The sequence below is a fragment of the Tympanuchus pallidicinctus genome, unplaced genomic scaffold (assembly GCF_026119805.1).
Source record: "Tympanuchus pallidicinctus isolate F22 unplaced genomic scaffold, pur_lepc_1.0 scaffold5, whole genome shotgun sequence".
In the NCBI taxonomy this organism is placed as follows: Eukaryota; Metazoa; Chordata; class Aves; order Galliformes; family Phasianidae; genus Tympanuchus; species Tympanuchus pallidicinctus.
Genome location: NW_026294769.1, coordinates 44,361,126 through 44,377,845, shown reverse-complemented (window position 1 = coordinate 44,377,845; position 16,720 = coordinate 44,361,126). Strand labels below are relative to the sequence as shown.

The 16,720-nt window shown below is 39.1% G+C and overlaps 1 protein-coding gene across 8 annotated transcripts in view; it reads left to right on the top strand.

The window, feature by feature from the left end:
• The window catches only part of NCOA2 (nuclear receptor coactivator 2), a 188,921-nt gene that overhangs the window by 87,270 nt on the left and 84,931 nt on the right, over window positions 1-16,720 (top strand). Inside the window, exon 4 of one of the 8 annotated variants that reach the window (XM_052704870.1) lies at window positions 7,552-7,649. The exons of 5 other annotated variants lie outside the window; for them this stretch is intronic. The gene's annotated coding sequence lies outside the window, so the exon portion shown is untranslated. Of the gene's footprint in view, window positions 1-7,184; window positions 7,461-7,551; window positions 7,718-16,720 lie in introns of those variants that run through there. 2 more of the 8 variants (XM_052704871.1, XM_052704876.1) reach the window with 2 other exon arrangements.

The following is a 16,720-nucleotide window of genomic DNA, read 5'->3' as shown; positions in this document are numbered from 1 at the left end:
AGAGAAGCTCAATAGCACTTCGTAAGGGCAGCAGTTATTCTGTACATGTTTCATGTGGCCCTGCATGGCATCATGCTCCTCCAGAGCAGGTAGTGTGGAAGCATAGAGCATGTCAGTTGTCTGGCAGTTTCTTTGATTATCTGTTGGCTTCTGATTGAAATTATGGCTTTTGAAACATGTAAATGACATTACATTCCAATTATTTTAGAGATCGTTTCTGTCCTTCACTATACTGCTGTTAAAACTGCAAAATCTTCTCTGTAAGAGAGGCCTTTTTGTCTTGAAATGTCGCATATCCCACCTATTTTCCTTGTAGTACTGGCCAAGAACAAGCTGCCCAGAAAAGCTGTGGATGCCCCATCCCTGGAGGCATTCAAGGCCAGGTTGGATAGAGCTCTGGGCAACCTGCTGTAGTGGATAGCACCCCTGCCCACAGCAGAGAATTGGAACTAGATGATCTTTAAGATCTTTTCCAAACCAAGCCATTCTGTGACAAGATGCTGAATGGGAGAAAGGATCTCTTGGTTGGTCTCTTGTCAAAGGGATACTCTGACAATTCAACACAAATGGTTTATACGATAGTATTTATTGTTGCATGGTTAACTTGAAGCTTTGAAAAGATGAGATTTTTAGAACCTCATATTTTTCAAAACATATAAATAGAAATCTCGTTATTATTAAGAGTCATCTGTGAGATTTCAAGAAATAGTTCTGTGAATTGTGAAGTGTAACACTGATGTATGTGTGTAGAAATTATCAGAATGTTACAGTATTATCTACATGTTCTAAATATATCAGATGAAAATGATTGAGCTGTATGCTCTTTCTGAGCCTTTCCCTTCTGTCGTACATATGTACATCCTCTGCAGTCAATTTTACAGAAAACTCAGAGGAAACAAGTTGAGAGCTGTATTTCTATTTTTATAGTTTGCTGTGTTGAACTTTTCTCTTAGAGTTAGCAATAGGCTCAAGTCCTGACATATTTCCTTTCTTATCATAGACTTAAATATTCAACTATAAACACTGGGGGTTATTGAGACTGTGTAACATTTTTGTTCAAAATTAGGTCTCTCTTAGACTTCTGTGTCTCATTTCTACTGTGAATAATTACTGGCACATCTACATTTTGTCCTTTGTTCATATAAAGTGATTATTATCTTTCTTTAGACACATTTGTTAATGCTGACACTAGTAGAAAACCTGCACTGTTGTGAGAGAGAAGTCATACATCTGCTGAACACATAACTGTCATGGCTTTAAATATTCCTGAATATTCTACATCAGCAATTACCGTTATATTAGCATAAGGTTGGGTTTTTTCCCCTTTTACTGTCTTAATTTGTAAGAGTTGAACATCTTGAATTTTCATAACATTTCAGTTAAATTTCAGTTTCATCACATCAGCCTCAGCCATTTAGTAATTGTCCTCAAGTTGATTTTATTCCCTATTTGATTAATTATTTGTTTGCCATTGAAATGAATTCCAGCTGCTGATAGTTCTCCTTTCACTTTTGTTTTACTCATTAGGCTGCAGTCTTTGGCTCTTGGTTCTCTCATCAAATACTGCTATCTGTGACAATAACTTAGGAATATTTGTGTTTGGGTTCAGTCAAACAGGTGTCTCTCTTCCCACAATTCTGTTGATACCAAGAGAAGTAATTTTTAACAGAAAAGCTATATTTCTTTTGTTTCTCTTCTGCACCAGTCTGTATCATCCAGTGATATTCTGGGCACTTAGAAATCTGGCTTTATATCAAAATTTGACATAGCCCTGTTCTAGTAATACAACTGTTACTGTGTACTGAATTCCAAATGATTAAGACAAGAGGTCAGTCCATGGTGTTTACTGTTCTTCACTGTTTGCTTTTCATCATTTACACTGACATAGCACTTTCTGACGTTTGTAAGGTTTAGCTTGAGTGAATGATGAAACATTGAATTAGCTTATGATTTATTCTCAAATTTGCAATAAGCAGCTGTCCCAGCATTCCAGTTTCTCACATGTGAGGCCAGTTATTCTGGTAGTTTCCCTTCTTTGGTGACGTCTCTTACAGGGACATGAAAGCCCAGAATTCTGGGCTCTGTGAGATACAGTCCATCTGTGTTTCCTTCTCGCCACTTACAAGAGCTGGCTGCCCAAATGCACAGCAATGTCTTCATGCTTCTGGTGGCTAGAAAAAGTCTACTGAGCAGAGACAGGACAGAAGATTTTTTGTCTTAGTGGGAAATGTTAGTTTTCTCTTTGGAGAGAAGTCCAGGCACAGAGACTCGCGTATTCATCACTAGACATGGTAATTTGCTGTATCTTGAACTAAAGATAGGGGTCCCACTTGCATTAAACACAACAGCAACTTTCTATTACAAGTAAAACCTCAGGCAGTATATCAAGTCTTGCTGAGTTCACACAGCAGTGCTTTTATGGCCAGGTGGAGTGTAATGCTGTACTGCCCTGTCTGGTTAGCAGAGACCGTAACATTTCACCAAATGATTTCTTCCTTAATCTTCTACCTTGATTGAGCCATAGGATGTCGTTTAGAGATGGATTTGTCTCCAGCTGAGACTACAACAAAGAAAACCTACCTTATCCTTGGATGAAATAGTTGGATTTTGTTCCACTATTAAAAGTAAACATCAGTTAGTCTATCACGTAACTTCTGTCTAGCTTAAAATTTCACTTGCTGAATCTTGCCCTATGTTGGTATGCAGGTTTAGTGATTCTATTATTATCAGAAATCTTTTCCCCATAAGTACTTTTGTTCTGTGATTAGGCAGCTTTTGATTTCTTGAAATAAAGATATTGAGCTGTGTTTTGAAAATACACTCACTGAAAGCCACATTTTTAGTATTAAGTCATTTCTTTAAAAAATAAAATAAAATCTGGATTTAATAATATAATTTTATTCCTAAGAAGGGATGGTAGGTGTTACTATGCATGTAACGTATTGTATTAATGCAACCTATTACTTCTCTTCTGTAGTATTTCCATTCTTGTTCTGGTTTTCTCTGCTTGCTCAGCTTCCTGTGTTGAGTTCCTCTCATGTGTTTCCGACATCAGTGGAAGCAATCTGCTGTCTTGAGCTTGCCTCTCTGCGAGGTGAGACTCAACGCCATCAGAGAGCAGCCCTCTGTGTAACCCATAGAGAGCACTGCCAAGAAACTCAAGGCAGAGGATCCAGCCTTTCAGTAGTTTAGAAGTGGAGAGACAGGTCCTAGCCAGGACATTTTTTTGGTCTTTCGTATGCCTTCTTAAATAAAGGTAAAGTGTTGAAGCAGCAGAGATTAATTAAAAAATTGGAAAAAAAAAAAAAAAGAAAAGAAAAGAAAAAAAAAAAACAATCATTATTCACTCAAAAAGTACGTAATAGGGGTCATCACACTTGTATTTAAAAATATATATATATATTTGCCAACAGACATGTCCATGCAGAACTTAATTGTTTTTTATAGCACATGGCACAATATTTGAGTTCTCCAGTCAAATACTGCAGAAACTTGCACGCTTTGGGTGCTGTATGCACAGTTAGAAAGTTATGAGAGCCGCAATCCGAAAGCATAAATGTTTTCATACTGCTAAGAGAAGTCAATAGTATTATCTGTGTTATTAAGAGAGAAGGAGGTTCCTGCCTTCTTGAAGTTCTCATATGGTCAGAAGTCAGAAAGCACTTAGCAGTGTGCTGCTGTCGGTGTAAGTGCTGCTAATACAGATGCTTGTCAGAAATGACAAGTGCTGAAAATCCCAGTGGAAATGCAATCAATACGATTCCAGCAGGAGTTGGTGGTGTTCGTTGTCTCTCAAGAGAAGGTGCAAAGGTCAGAAAAACCAGATTTTATTTCTCAAACCCTCTTTATTTTAGCTCAACTGGTAAAAGCAAAATCTACTTAGTGTTCAAGTAGTAGTGGATTAGGAGTTCCTGAAGTGGTGAAATTTCTATGTCTTGAGTCAAAAGTTTCCAGTTCCGACTTGAAAATCCTAACATTTATGTTAGTGTTCACACAGAGGAATTTTATGATCTGATATTTGAAAGCCGTATGTTTGCTTCTACATTTATGGAAAGTTAACACGTGAAAAATCATTGCACTGCCTTTATTTCTGAGCTGTAACATGCTCACTGTGCTTCCTGGAAGTCAGGCCTCAGCATCTCCGCTTCTCCTTTTCTGTGCTGGTGGAGGTCTTTGCCCTCCCAGCCTTTGCCACAAACAGCACTTGACACAGGCTAGTCAGCTCTCCTAAAAGTCAGTGGCCTCTTGACTCGAATAAAGGCCAGAGTCAGCTCTGTCACCTTTCCAGTGCGTTTTCAAGTGTCTCACTCTTCTGCAGTGCAAACAGCTGCTGTCACTGTAACAGCAATGGCTGCACCTCATTCAGCGCGCTGCATGAGAGGATCAAAGGGTTGATGGAGGCGGGACTGGATTCTCCAGGATGAGGCGTAGACACTCAGAGAACAAACTGAAAAGCCTTAAGATGGCTGGGGGCTGCTTTGCCAGGCCTTGCCTCAGGTACACATGTGCTGGGAAAAGGGTGAGCAGCAGGCCCCGGCTCTGTCATGGTGCATTCTCATCTCTCGCTCTTGATTCACTCTTCTGCAGAGGAAAGAAGGGAAGAAAAAAGAGCACAAGTTCAAGAAAACTTTTATTAAATGCATGTAATGGAATCAGTTTTCTCCTTATCAGTTTCAATTATTTTACTGTGTTAAAATAGAAATTGTGAATGTTGTAGTGATAGAACAGCTTTCCTGTGTCCACTGCAAAGCCACTTGTGTTTGGGCAAACAAAGCGCAGTATTAATGAAATATGTTTCCTAGTGAAAACTTCAGCTGAACTGCTACTGCATATGAAATGTTCGTCTTGCAGAAGAAATCTGCGATGCCAGAATTTGTTTTAAAGGTCACGTCCTAAATCCCAAATAATTTGTTGGATTAATTCCTGTGAAACTGTTAAAAAGGAGACACAGATTTTGAGTTTTCCACTGAAAGTGTTTATTCACTGGTTGATAAAACCAAGAGCCTTTCCTCATTCTCAGCTGCATGTTTCCTTATTTATACACAGACTGCTGTTTTCTAATAGGAGTATTTTTCACTTGCTTGTTCTTTCTTGTTTTGTCTAGAATCAGTTTCTGTACCACGATGCCATACTCCCTATTCTCCACTCATTTTATCTATACTCAGTTCACCAAGCAATCTTTTTCCTAACGTCTGTGTACTTTTACTTCTTTCAGTCTTTAATTCATACTGCATGACTATAATAATCCTTTTCTGTTCTCTCCTTTTTATTTACTTGCAATTCCTTCCCTAATCTGGCCATTGCTATGTTTGGGCTCACCACATTGCATTGGCTTTCAATTTTTATTTTGGGTTTCCTGCAAATATTAGCAGTAGATTTCCTATCCTGGTATCTTGACTGGTATGCTCCCACTTTTTATGTTTTTCTTAGATTATACTTCTCAAGCAAAGTGTTTTGTGTATGTCCTTCGGAAAGCTCATTTTGCTTCTAGTGTTTGTCTATTAATTAATTTTCTTGAATATCAAGTATCTGTGTGTAATCTTCACTTTTCCACACATTTGTTTTTTTGTTGGTTATTTTTTTGTTGGTTTTTTTTGTTTGTTTGTTTGTTTGTTTTTTGTGTGTGCTGTCATTAAATGTAACTCAAAATAATGTTCACTTTATTTACCTTTTACATTGCGGCACTTTGAAATATAAGGATATCCTATGAAATCAGTGAAAAAATTAATATTCAGTTTACTGTGCACATGTGTATGTTTGGTGAATATAGGGTATTATATAGTCTCCTTATTGAATCAGTTTCTTTCTTCCTGGACCTAAGGTCTTTCCCACAGATCATATCTCAAGCACAGTAGAAGGAAAAGTAGAAAAAAAGGATTTGCTCCACTTTGGAAAGGGATCTCATTCCATTTCTAGCTCCTGTGCCCCAAAAAAGTCATCTTTCCATTTGGTCAGTCCTGAAACAGCTCTGACTTTCTTTGGAGCTTTTAGTTGTCTTTAGGGAGGGAAATAAACAGAAAAGGTGAAGGGGTGAAGCCAAAATGCACAGAATAATCATTACTTCCTCATGACATCCATCTTATTTTCTTACGAGTACAACCACAGTCTCCAACACTAATCTTCTCAGTGTTTGGTAAAACCATAAGTTTATGATCAGTCTTATATTTAAGGAGAATAATGTGGGATAACGGAAGATGATGGAAGTAGAAGGAGAAAAGAAAATAATTGTTCCCTTGTTAAGAACTGAAAGGAGTCAGTGCAAAGCTGCAAAAGTTGTTTTATGGGCTTGAAAATTTCTTTAAGATTCCCCATCCAGAGCTTTCTTTAACAGTTTGCAAAACTCAGTACTGAAGTAGCAGAAAGGCTGCTGGTCTGAGCTGTCAGATTTCTGTGCATGTGTTTTTGTCTTTTGTGTAGCTACTTTGCCTTTTACAAGTAGGAAACCTCATGAGTGGTTTGGTGCAAACCAACCTGAGACCTGGTGCTCTGTATCAGAAGGAATGGGAAATCAGAAGCTGAAAAAACTTAGATGGGTATAGCAAAATGCTTAAGACGCTTGTCAGGGTATTGTGTTAAAGCAAGATAAATGATGTTACGTCAAAAAAAAAAAAAAAAAAGACAACCCCCTCCACAAAAAACACGAACAACAGAAAAAGGAAGCAGCTTGTGGTCATATTGTGGAGGTTATATCTGTTTGTACTTTTTTTGCATTTTTATGAGAGTTCAGTGCTGGGAAGAGATAAGCCATAGGATGTCGCTAGGAGAAGAGTATTGCAGCAGAACTCAAATTACAGGCAAAAGAGTAAGTTACAGGGGAGAAGAGTAAACCTAGCATGCCAGATATTTTGTATTAAGCAAGCTTAATATTCAGTTTTGTCCCATATGACGTGTTTATGGCCAGTGTGTGTGCCCCAACAAAGGCGGTGCCTAGAAACGTATTTGTTAATTAGTTTTGGTGCAAGAAGTAGAGAGGGCACGTGCATTCCTGCCTTGCATCAGCAGCCCAATCTGCTTGTCAATGGAGGAGGATATAAAAGGATTCCAAGTGTTCCGGGTTCGGGTTTCCTCAGGAGCCGTACGCTGGGAAGCGCGGGTCAGAGGGAGGGAGTTGCTCTGTGATTATCATAAAGCGCTGCTCATGTAGCCCGGTGCCACGTGACTGCAGAAAAGGCATTATCTCAATGAAAAGGAAACTGCTTTTTAGAGCAGCAACAGAACAGAAGCAGGAGGAATTTTCGAGTGCTCCACCATGCTGGATTGTCAAAGGGGGATCTCTCTGATCAGCAGTTAGGGAAGGATTAGCGCGGCCAGTTTGTCAGCTGTCATTAGAAGCAGATGACAGAGATGATAAGCTGCTGTGTGCGCACGTCCTCGCTCAGCATGTGCTTTGGTTTACATCGAGACATAACACAGCTTTGGGATAATGGAGAGCTGATATTTTTAAGGCTGTAAATTTTCTGGTAATTGTCTTTTTTTATATATATATATAAATTCTTCGTTGTTGTTTTTTGTTTTTTGTTTTTTTTTTCCTCTTCCGTTTTTAATAAAAAGCAAGCGTGGTGGATGAGGGATTTATGTACATCTTGATCTGAAGACACAGAAAAGCTAGTGGGATCTGTCTCGAGCTGCAAGGGCTGGAAGAAAACAAGGTGTGTTTCCGAAGTGCCGTGACTTCATTGCCATTGCTGCTCTCTTCCTGCACGTCTGTGTGCCCTGGGTGCGTCGGGGCTTTCTGGGTTCTGCTGGGGGTGGGGGTTGTTCTGGGGAGCGGGAGGAACTCTCATTTCTTCTCGAACAAGGGAGATAAAGATACCATTTCTAAGTAGCAAATGTAAGGAAATAACGTGAAATTGATTCTCCAGTGTCTGTAGTTTCGCTCCTTTTAAAGGCTACAGGTGTACTTGTGATTGCATGTGACAGTTTTATGGGTTTACGTAGCTAAATATATCTTAGCACGCAGGAAATATTTTTGTAAGCAAGTTTTATGGTATCCAGAATAATACACAAATCCATCTGTATTTTCCCACCATCGAGAGGAGGCGGAGCCCACGAGTGCCTTTTTCATTGCAGTAATTACTATTCAGCATTCAGTAATTTCTATGCACATGAAAAAGTACAGAGGAAGTCAGACTGAGAAATTTTTGCTGTAGAGCTTTCTCTTTCTGACCGCGAGCTTAAGTAGACAAAACACATGGAAACATGAGCAGTTGTTACATAACTTTCTCGATTCTCTAATCTTTACCGTTTTCTTTACAAGTCTGCGATCCTGCAAATACAATGACATTCAGTTAATCTTCAGACCTCGTATTTATCTCTTGGCTGCGCGTGTTGATGTCACTGGCTATCTTGGCAGTATTTACTTTTCTTTTAACCTTGGGAGGGCAACGCTTAATAGTGCAGACGAATTTAATAATGATATCCCCGGTAAATGTGAGGCGGTTACTCTCAGTTAGGGAAGGCAGTGAGCTGCCTCCCCTACCCAGGAAGTTCTTGAAGCTTGTTTGTTTTATTTCCTTGTCGCACACGGCATTAAGCCCAGCATTGTACTTCCCCTGTGTAGCAACAACAGTGATCCTGCACCAGAAAAAGTGATAAAACGATGTGTACCAGAGCACTGATTCTGACTTCTGCACAGTTTTGCTCCCTAAGCGAAGGGCTGTCTCGCAAAGCTGAGAATAGCAGGTCATTGCTGCAGTGCTCGGGCAGCCTCCTGAGCGTATGTTTTCCTGGATACGCGTTGCAGTGGTGCTGGTGACTATCACGTGTAGGATCCTTTTAATAATTAATTAAATGCCTACAGGAAATGCCATAGTTTTATTTTATTTTATTTAGGACTTTGAAAAACTCATGCTACTTTGAGATAGGAAAGGGAAGGAAAATATTGTGTTTTCCAGAGTAACGGAGAGTGTGTTTGAAGCTACTTTACTTCATGCTGTGAGGACAGAGACAGAAAGGTAAACAAGCCAGCACTATTTATTTGCTTGTCCTCTTTGCTCTGCTGGGGACGTGAAGTGCAGGACGCGGCATGGCAGAGCGCAGGCCCATGGCCTGCAGAGCCTTTGGGCCAACCTGGCAACCTTGTGTCTTCCCCCCAGCAAATGTGGCCTTGCAAGGACAGTGCAACTTCCCCAGCCCACCACGTTGTGCCATGCTGTGCTGTGCTGTGTTCCTTCATTTCACTGGGGGAGATCCCACAAGGTAGTGGGTGCCAACTGAAAAGGTTGCACCGAGGTTTTGCAAACATGCAGCTGTCTGTGTGGTTGTTTCTATTTGCCTGATGCCTTTTTGGACATATTAAGGGGGAAAATTTTGAATAATACCAACTTTTGCTGTAGATTGTCCCTTTCAAATGGCTTTATGTTCTCACGAAGCTCAGAAGTTACAGTATTTCCTTTCATAAGTAATTCTTTAAGTATGGCACGCGGCATATATAGAACATTGATCACTATCTTTGAAACCCAAGGAATTTTATTTTATCCTTTGCCCACGCTTCACAATTATGGTAGCATAGCCAAAAAGGTTACATTAGTAGTAATTGAAAGATGTTGCTGTCTTTTTTCTTTCTCTTCTTTTTCTTCCCTCCAGCTCATTTGTCATCTCTGTAAGGTAAAATTCTTGAATAAGGAAGGAGGGAATGCAATAATGCATTGCAAAATATGCCATGTTGTAAGAAAAAACAATGCTGCCAAAAATTGGTAAATCAGAGCTGGGTGACCACTTTGAAAATGGCATTTCACTCCGGACGTCTAACCACAGTATTTAATAACAGATGCCACGATGAGGTCAGATCACTGGTTATTTTACTGGAGCACCATTTTATTTATTTACATTAGTAATGGGGGTGGGGAGGAGGGATGAGGACGTTAAGAAAGCCTTGATGATCAGTATCTGCATCATTAATAAATTGAACAAGTTTCTTAGTGCACTACAGTAGTCTGGCCCCATCGTTATAAAGATGAAGCTGAACTGAGGGCTGAGGGTGGGTCTGTGAGCCAGGCTGACTGAGCGGAGTGCAGGATGAGAACAGAACTGTCAGCTGATGGCTGTGTACCTGTCAGGTCAGCCTGCTGGATTCCTGGTTTGCTTTTCTTGCTCGTATCTGATTGGCTCCAACAGGCCTAGGAGAATGCCTGAGTTGAACCAAAAATTATTGCTTGCAGATAAAGCTTTAGCTCTTCAAATCTTGCTCCTCACATTCGTCATCCACTTTGCACACTGTTCCCAAACAAACTGTAAGATGCTGTAGTGCTCTGTTTTCTCATTCCTGATAGCATAGGCTGTTGTGATTAAGCAACCATAATACAAGATGCCAATTAGAAGTTTCTGTTAGAATTCCATAATAAAATTATTTTAGTTGCTTTTCCTGAAGTTTTTTCTGGTTCAGTCCAGTTCTAAATGTGTGGTGCTTTTCGCTTCGGGGCTGTGCACTGCAGCCTTCTGATCCATTGCTTCTATAAATGTAGTGAGTATCTCTTGCTTGCTCTGATTATATTCCAAAATTAAAAATACATGGAATATACACTTATTCTTTCATAGCAGTTGTGATTATTCTTTACCATAAATGGTTTCAACGTTAATGCAAATTAATTTCAGTTTATTTTTACAAAGAGAATGAAATAGATGGTGATGAACAACCAGCTTTAATAGTAGAGAACCTTGTTTTCCTTGGGCTGCGGGATGCCAGCACAGTTGTGGCAGGCCTGTGGAGTGATTTATGTCCTACAAAAGAGCAAAATAACAGTTTGACATCTTCCTCTAGTAGGCTACGAGGAAAATACAAGCTTCACTGTAGTCTGTGATAAAATTCTGATTTATTTCAATTGAGTCATAATATGCCCCTTTAGAACTCTTCATTTTTTTTCCAGAACGTGATCTCTGTTGTTGAAGGAGCCTGGCTGTCTCACATGGTTTTGCCTGTAACACTGGGAGGCCGAAGGTGTGTCTATGGACTAAAGAGTAAACGAGGCACCCCTGAATATAGGTTTGGAGGGGAGGGATGGAATATCTCAGCCATCAGGGCTCTTGACCCTCCAACTGTCTGAAACAGAGGGAAGGGTCGTTCTGCTGTTGTTCTGCACTTTTTCCCCAAACTACTACAGGCTTCCATAACAAGCCACTAAATAAATTTTAGTCTCTTTCATTTGACTCACGCAGCTGTTCTTATGTAGGTTTTATTTGGACGCAGGCTGCATTCCTTTATATGTACTTGTGGATATGAAGCTTATGTCCACAACGTTTTGCTTCTTACAGCTCCTTGCAGCTGACTAACAAAAGCAAATAGGTTTTATGAGTTATGTTTTCTTAGATGCTTAAAGATGACAGTTAAATTTTCTTCTTCTGTTATTGTTGGTTGCTGTATTTCCCTGAAATAAATAGAAGTATACAAATGAAGTCTAATATAGACATGAAATTTGAAGTCGTTAGTAATAGTTGTTCTTGATCACAGATCATAATTAACTTATTCATCTACTGAGAACATACCCACTTAGGGTGTGCTGACTGCTGTTGAAAGTTAAACTTCTTATCAAGTTTTATTTTTAATCTAAAACTTAATAAATGTTCACAAGACACTTCTATGTGGCTCTGACATCACTTAGTCTGTTAGTTTGGATTCCTGAGCTCAGTAACAGTGGGCACAGTTAGTGCCCTCAGTGTATTGACAAGAGTTGAACGTACATCTATGCTAAAAAAAAGAAAATGTACGTCTGCATATTGGCTGTTGATACAAGTATAAGCACTCAAATACTGCATATGCAATCAACTCAGCATGCAGTTTTAAAGTACATATTAACAAGATTGTTCTTTAAATAATTTAAAAAAAAAAAAAAAAAAAGAATTCCAAACTCTTATGCTGCTGCTCCAATGTAAGTGGAGGATATTGCTGTGGATGGGATTCAGGAAGCCCCTGCTGAAGGAGCTTCCTGCCCACACAAATACAGGGCATGGGGCTGAAGCCAGACTGTGCTTCTCATGGCAGTGCTCCTATCACCAGAGCACCACCTGGTCTGAGGCAAGCAAAGCCACCTTCTGCTGTGAAGAACGCTGAATTTTCTTGCTTTAAATGTATTTCAAAGGCAGAGGCAATGGCTGAGCCAATCATATATTGGCTGCACTAGATGTATAATTTAAAGAAGTGCTGCAGAGCTATGAACCGCATATGGGCTCCAGCTGTATTGCTCCACTGGCAGAGGGCACCACCTAACCGAAGGAGGGCTGAGGTGAAAAGAGACCTCTGGGTCCAACTGGTCCAACACTGGCTCAAGCAGGGACACCCAGAGTGGGGGCCCCAGGCCCATGTTCAGACACAAAGTCAAATTCACCTCATAGGAAGCTGCTCCTATGTCTATGGCTACTTGCGCAGCTGAGGACAAGAATATATTTAAATTGAATACAAATGCATTTGACTTTGGTTCACTGTTAGCTTCATATGTTCTTATACATTGTGCAACTAAATGCATGCTTAGGAGAGTATCTCAGTAAATATTTTAGAAAGAGGTGTGTGAATACATGGATGTACCTTGTAGGAATGCATGGAATGGATTATTCATTAATCATGATAACATCAAAATATGTATAACTACTGTAGGGAACATTTTTAGCTATGCTTCCTGCAAAGCAGATTTTTAATGAAATGATTGGTATTTAGCACCTTGGCATTCAGGCGTAGAATGACCTGAAGTTTCATCATGCTTTCTAGTAGCAAGTGGTGGGGTAAAAGACCAAAGCAAACTCTACTGTTGCAGCTAAGTGCAAATCAGAACCATGAATTTAATTTTTGATTAGGCGCGAGAGGTTATGCATAGATATGGATTTTTAAACTGCAGTGAAAATTTCAGCAAGATTATATGTTTTCAGTAAAGAATTAACTGCAGGAACATGATTTTGATGACCAGATTAAAGCTGTGAATGGTGGGCTGCAGAGGAAGCATCTCTTGGTGAAGCTCCAGCAAGCTTGTGTTATATGTATCTGACTGGCAGCTCTTGAGTGATGTAGCCATGCAGAGATGCTAAGCTTGATCCCAGTGACTGGGAGGACTACTGTGTGAAGTCACTGAATTCGAGGTTGATAAGTGATAGAACTCAGATTTCAATATAATGGGATGGATAATTTTATATAATATCCTGTACAACTGATACAGAAACGTTTCTGTCTCTGCTTCTGCTTTTCACTTTCTACCTTTACAGAACACAGTTTTTTGAGCTGTTTATTAATGGAATGTACTTATCTAAAGTAAACAGGCTGCTGTTTGACAGATATCTTGAGTTAAATCCTAATATAGGCATCCATGTGACATGGAGATGTATAAATGCCTTTGTCTATTGCGATCGAGTTTTTCTCGCCATTAAGATAGGCATCATGAAAATCACACCTAACTGTATAAGCTGCTGGTAGCGTAAGTAATGCGTGCGTGCACATCAGTAGTATCTGTGAGACAGCAAAAATGTACCTGGGTTTGAATTTTCACACAGAGGCTTAAATTTGTGACAGAGCCATAGGTTCAATCTTTTTCTGTCCGTTTTTTCCCCCCTTTGCTGCTTGATTGTTTTTTGGGGGGAATGTTGGCATGGATATTTAGGTGGACAGATAAGTTTTGAAACTGATGTTGGCAGAAAGGATTCAGTAGGAGTCTAAACAAGCTTGACTAACTGCTGCAATAGTGCCTTCAAGTTGGAATGAAGGCAATTTAAACACAAGGTTTCCTGTGACATTTTCTGTGATGTTAGGTTTGCTTAATTTATCAGCTGTGGTATTCACAAAGATTCAAACTGCAGTAGATTTCAAATACTGCATTTCCAAAATAGTTGGTTAAGTAAAATTATGAATAGGTGTGAAGTATAAGGAAAAAAAAATATTTAACCAATTGTCCCATGTAATAATTTTGTCCCTTTTTCAGTGAATGTTCTTGCAGTCGTAATACTTTTTTTTTTGCAGCCGTTTTTTAATAAGTATCAAATGCAACCTAGAAGATTAAATGATTTTATAAAGATTTAGACTTTTTTATTTGATGTTTTGGTTTTTATTATCCTTATTTACCTTTGCTTTCCTTATTTACAAACAAAACAATGGAAGAGCAGCTGATGTATGTTACAAGTAATGTTTTGGCCCTGGGAGTTTTCTTGTTTTTTTTTTGATGTGATGTTTTAAATGGAAACTACCATGGGTTCTAGCTACTTTTCTTTTACGATCGAGGATCAAGAATCAGAAATAGTTCTTGATAATGAGAGAGGAGTAAAATCTCAAACTTGAAGTTATGATGCAGAATCTTGAATAGTTTTTTTTCCATAGCACCACATCTGGTAGTACTGGTCAAAAAAAAAAAAAAAAAAGAAAACTTTTTGAAAGTAGAAATGGAGCAAAACTTTTGTATGTTAGGTAAAGGGTAATTTCTTCCAATGGTATTTTACTGTGTTGTTTTAGTAGATCTCAGTCTTGCTGTTCCTGAGCGTATTAGAGGTGGCTGATGTAGGCTAATCTGTAAGGAGCTCAGTGACTGGCTGTATTAAGAGACCTCACCTATGGGAATTAAGAAGATAGGAGCCATCTTGCATTGCTGCTGTCAGGTTTTGGTGAGGTCTGAAGTAGAACTGCAGATTTCAGAAAGCTGTGGTTTTTGATTATCTGAGGGAAAGAAAAAACAAAAAAAACAACCCAATGTGTTAATATTTCAGATTTAGGTTTATTTTAAAGAAAGTCCTAGCAAATACCAGCCTATAACACTGAACATTAATGTTAACCATTTATTTGATTGTTAGAGCATGTGTTAAAGAGCTGCTGCTGCCCATTTGAAGCCTAATGTGTTTATTAGATGGTCTTTGAAGTGGCTTCTTGACGTGTCTTTTAGCTAAAAAATTCATGAACATTATTGGCTTTCAGTCTGCAAATGGAATATGCCTTCTTGTCACTAGTACACCACTCTAAAGCTATTACACAGAAGTAAGAGAAAAAATATTGTTGAGGAAGGAGCCTTCCACTTAAACATTTGTTTATAGTCTGTTATGCCTTTTTGTAGACTGAGCAGAAATACAAGTGGTAAGTGTCAGAGCCAGTTCTCTCAGTTCTGTTCTTATACATTGGTTTTCTAATAAATTATGTTCTAGTTGAAGCATGAAGCAGCATTCAGTAAATATTACCGTAAATCTCATTTTAATGTTGCCACTACTAGCCTTTCAAATGAATTTGTATCTTTGAAGTGATAAGTACTCTTTTCAGATAGAAAAAGCTACAGCCAGATTAACCACGGGTGCAGATCAGGTTTTAATACAAGCCCTTTAAGGATAACCATTCAGTTTTTCAAGTTACTACTGCTACCTTTGTCACAGAAACTCTTCTGTTTTCACTTTGTCCTGTGTGACTGTTGTAGAGTGATGATTGTAGGCAGTTTCATCTACAGTGAAAGTAGGGACTGGGTTTCAGGAAAGCAAAAGGACGTACAGCTGGATAAATTACTTGGGATTTTCAATATGAGGTCAACCTTGCCAACTTAGGTCCTGGCCATCTTACTTATTTTGGCAGAATGGACTTGTTTCTCTTGGGATATGTCCCAGTTCTATGTGCTGAGTGATTATGGATGAGTGTAAGAAGATGACTGTAGAACATGTTGCTTGCTTATACCAAGGTGTGTATGAAGAACAGTGGTTCAGTATGTTTTAATCTGTCTAGCCTGTTTTCCCTGTTGAACTTTTTAGTGGAGGATGTCTTGCCTTAATTTAACTTTAGTAGACAATGCAATCTTTTTTTTTTTTCCCTCCTCTTATTTCCCTTGATTTTCATCTCTGTTTTTTCACTCATTTCCAAAGCCACGTGTCTCTGAATTTATCAGAACAGCAGTGCAAGGGACAGTCAGTTCCCAAGGAGTCCAGGCATCCCCAGCCACGTGCGGAGCTGTGCAGGCACAGGCGGGCTGCCTCGGCTGGTGGCGATTTTATACTTGCTCAGTGGCAAATGCTGGGGATCAAAGCATATTTCAAAGCACCCTCGTGGATTGCTGCTGCTCACAAATAAAAGGTTGTCCTTAGGCTACAGTGGCCCACAGACTCTAGTCCAGGGTCTTATCCTATGCTTGACAGTGACTTCCTTTTCAGGCCTGGGAAAGTTGCTAGCAAGTGCTTACCATTATTGCCTTCTTCAAAGGAGCTGAAAATTACAGCGTATACCAGTGTTAAATATTTTCAGATTGAGGAATGCACTGAATGAAAAAGAGTGTATAAGCAAGAAAAAATGTGAAGAATCACGAGTTGCATGTGACTTCCAACTTTGCTGTGGCTTCTACCAAAATTAGTGATACACAGGGAGCATCAGTAATAATGAAACTGAGACTGAAAGTTTCTAATCATGAGAACTTAGAAGAAAAAAATAATATAATGGACATATGTTTCAGTTTATAATTAACCACAGAAATATGAGCTGTTTATATTGGTAAATTGGGCAGTAAGAGAAAATTTTAGCCAAAATTTTCATTGAGCTGTAATTTCTTTGGCCAGGAAGCCGAGTATTTCTTTGCTGCTTACTACTCACCAAAACAGTAACTTGAATAAATTGCTTCTACATGTAGCAATTGTGTCTGCACTAACTGTATGGATGCTGGAAGGGTAGCATTATGGTACTGCTACCTGCTTGCCCGCTCTATGGTACGTTACCTTTTGTTTGCTACTTTTCAGACTGAAATAACGGCTTTGAAGGTGTAATCCTCATTCATTCTTTAACTGTATTTGTTGGGCT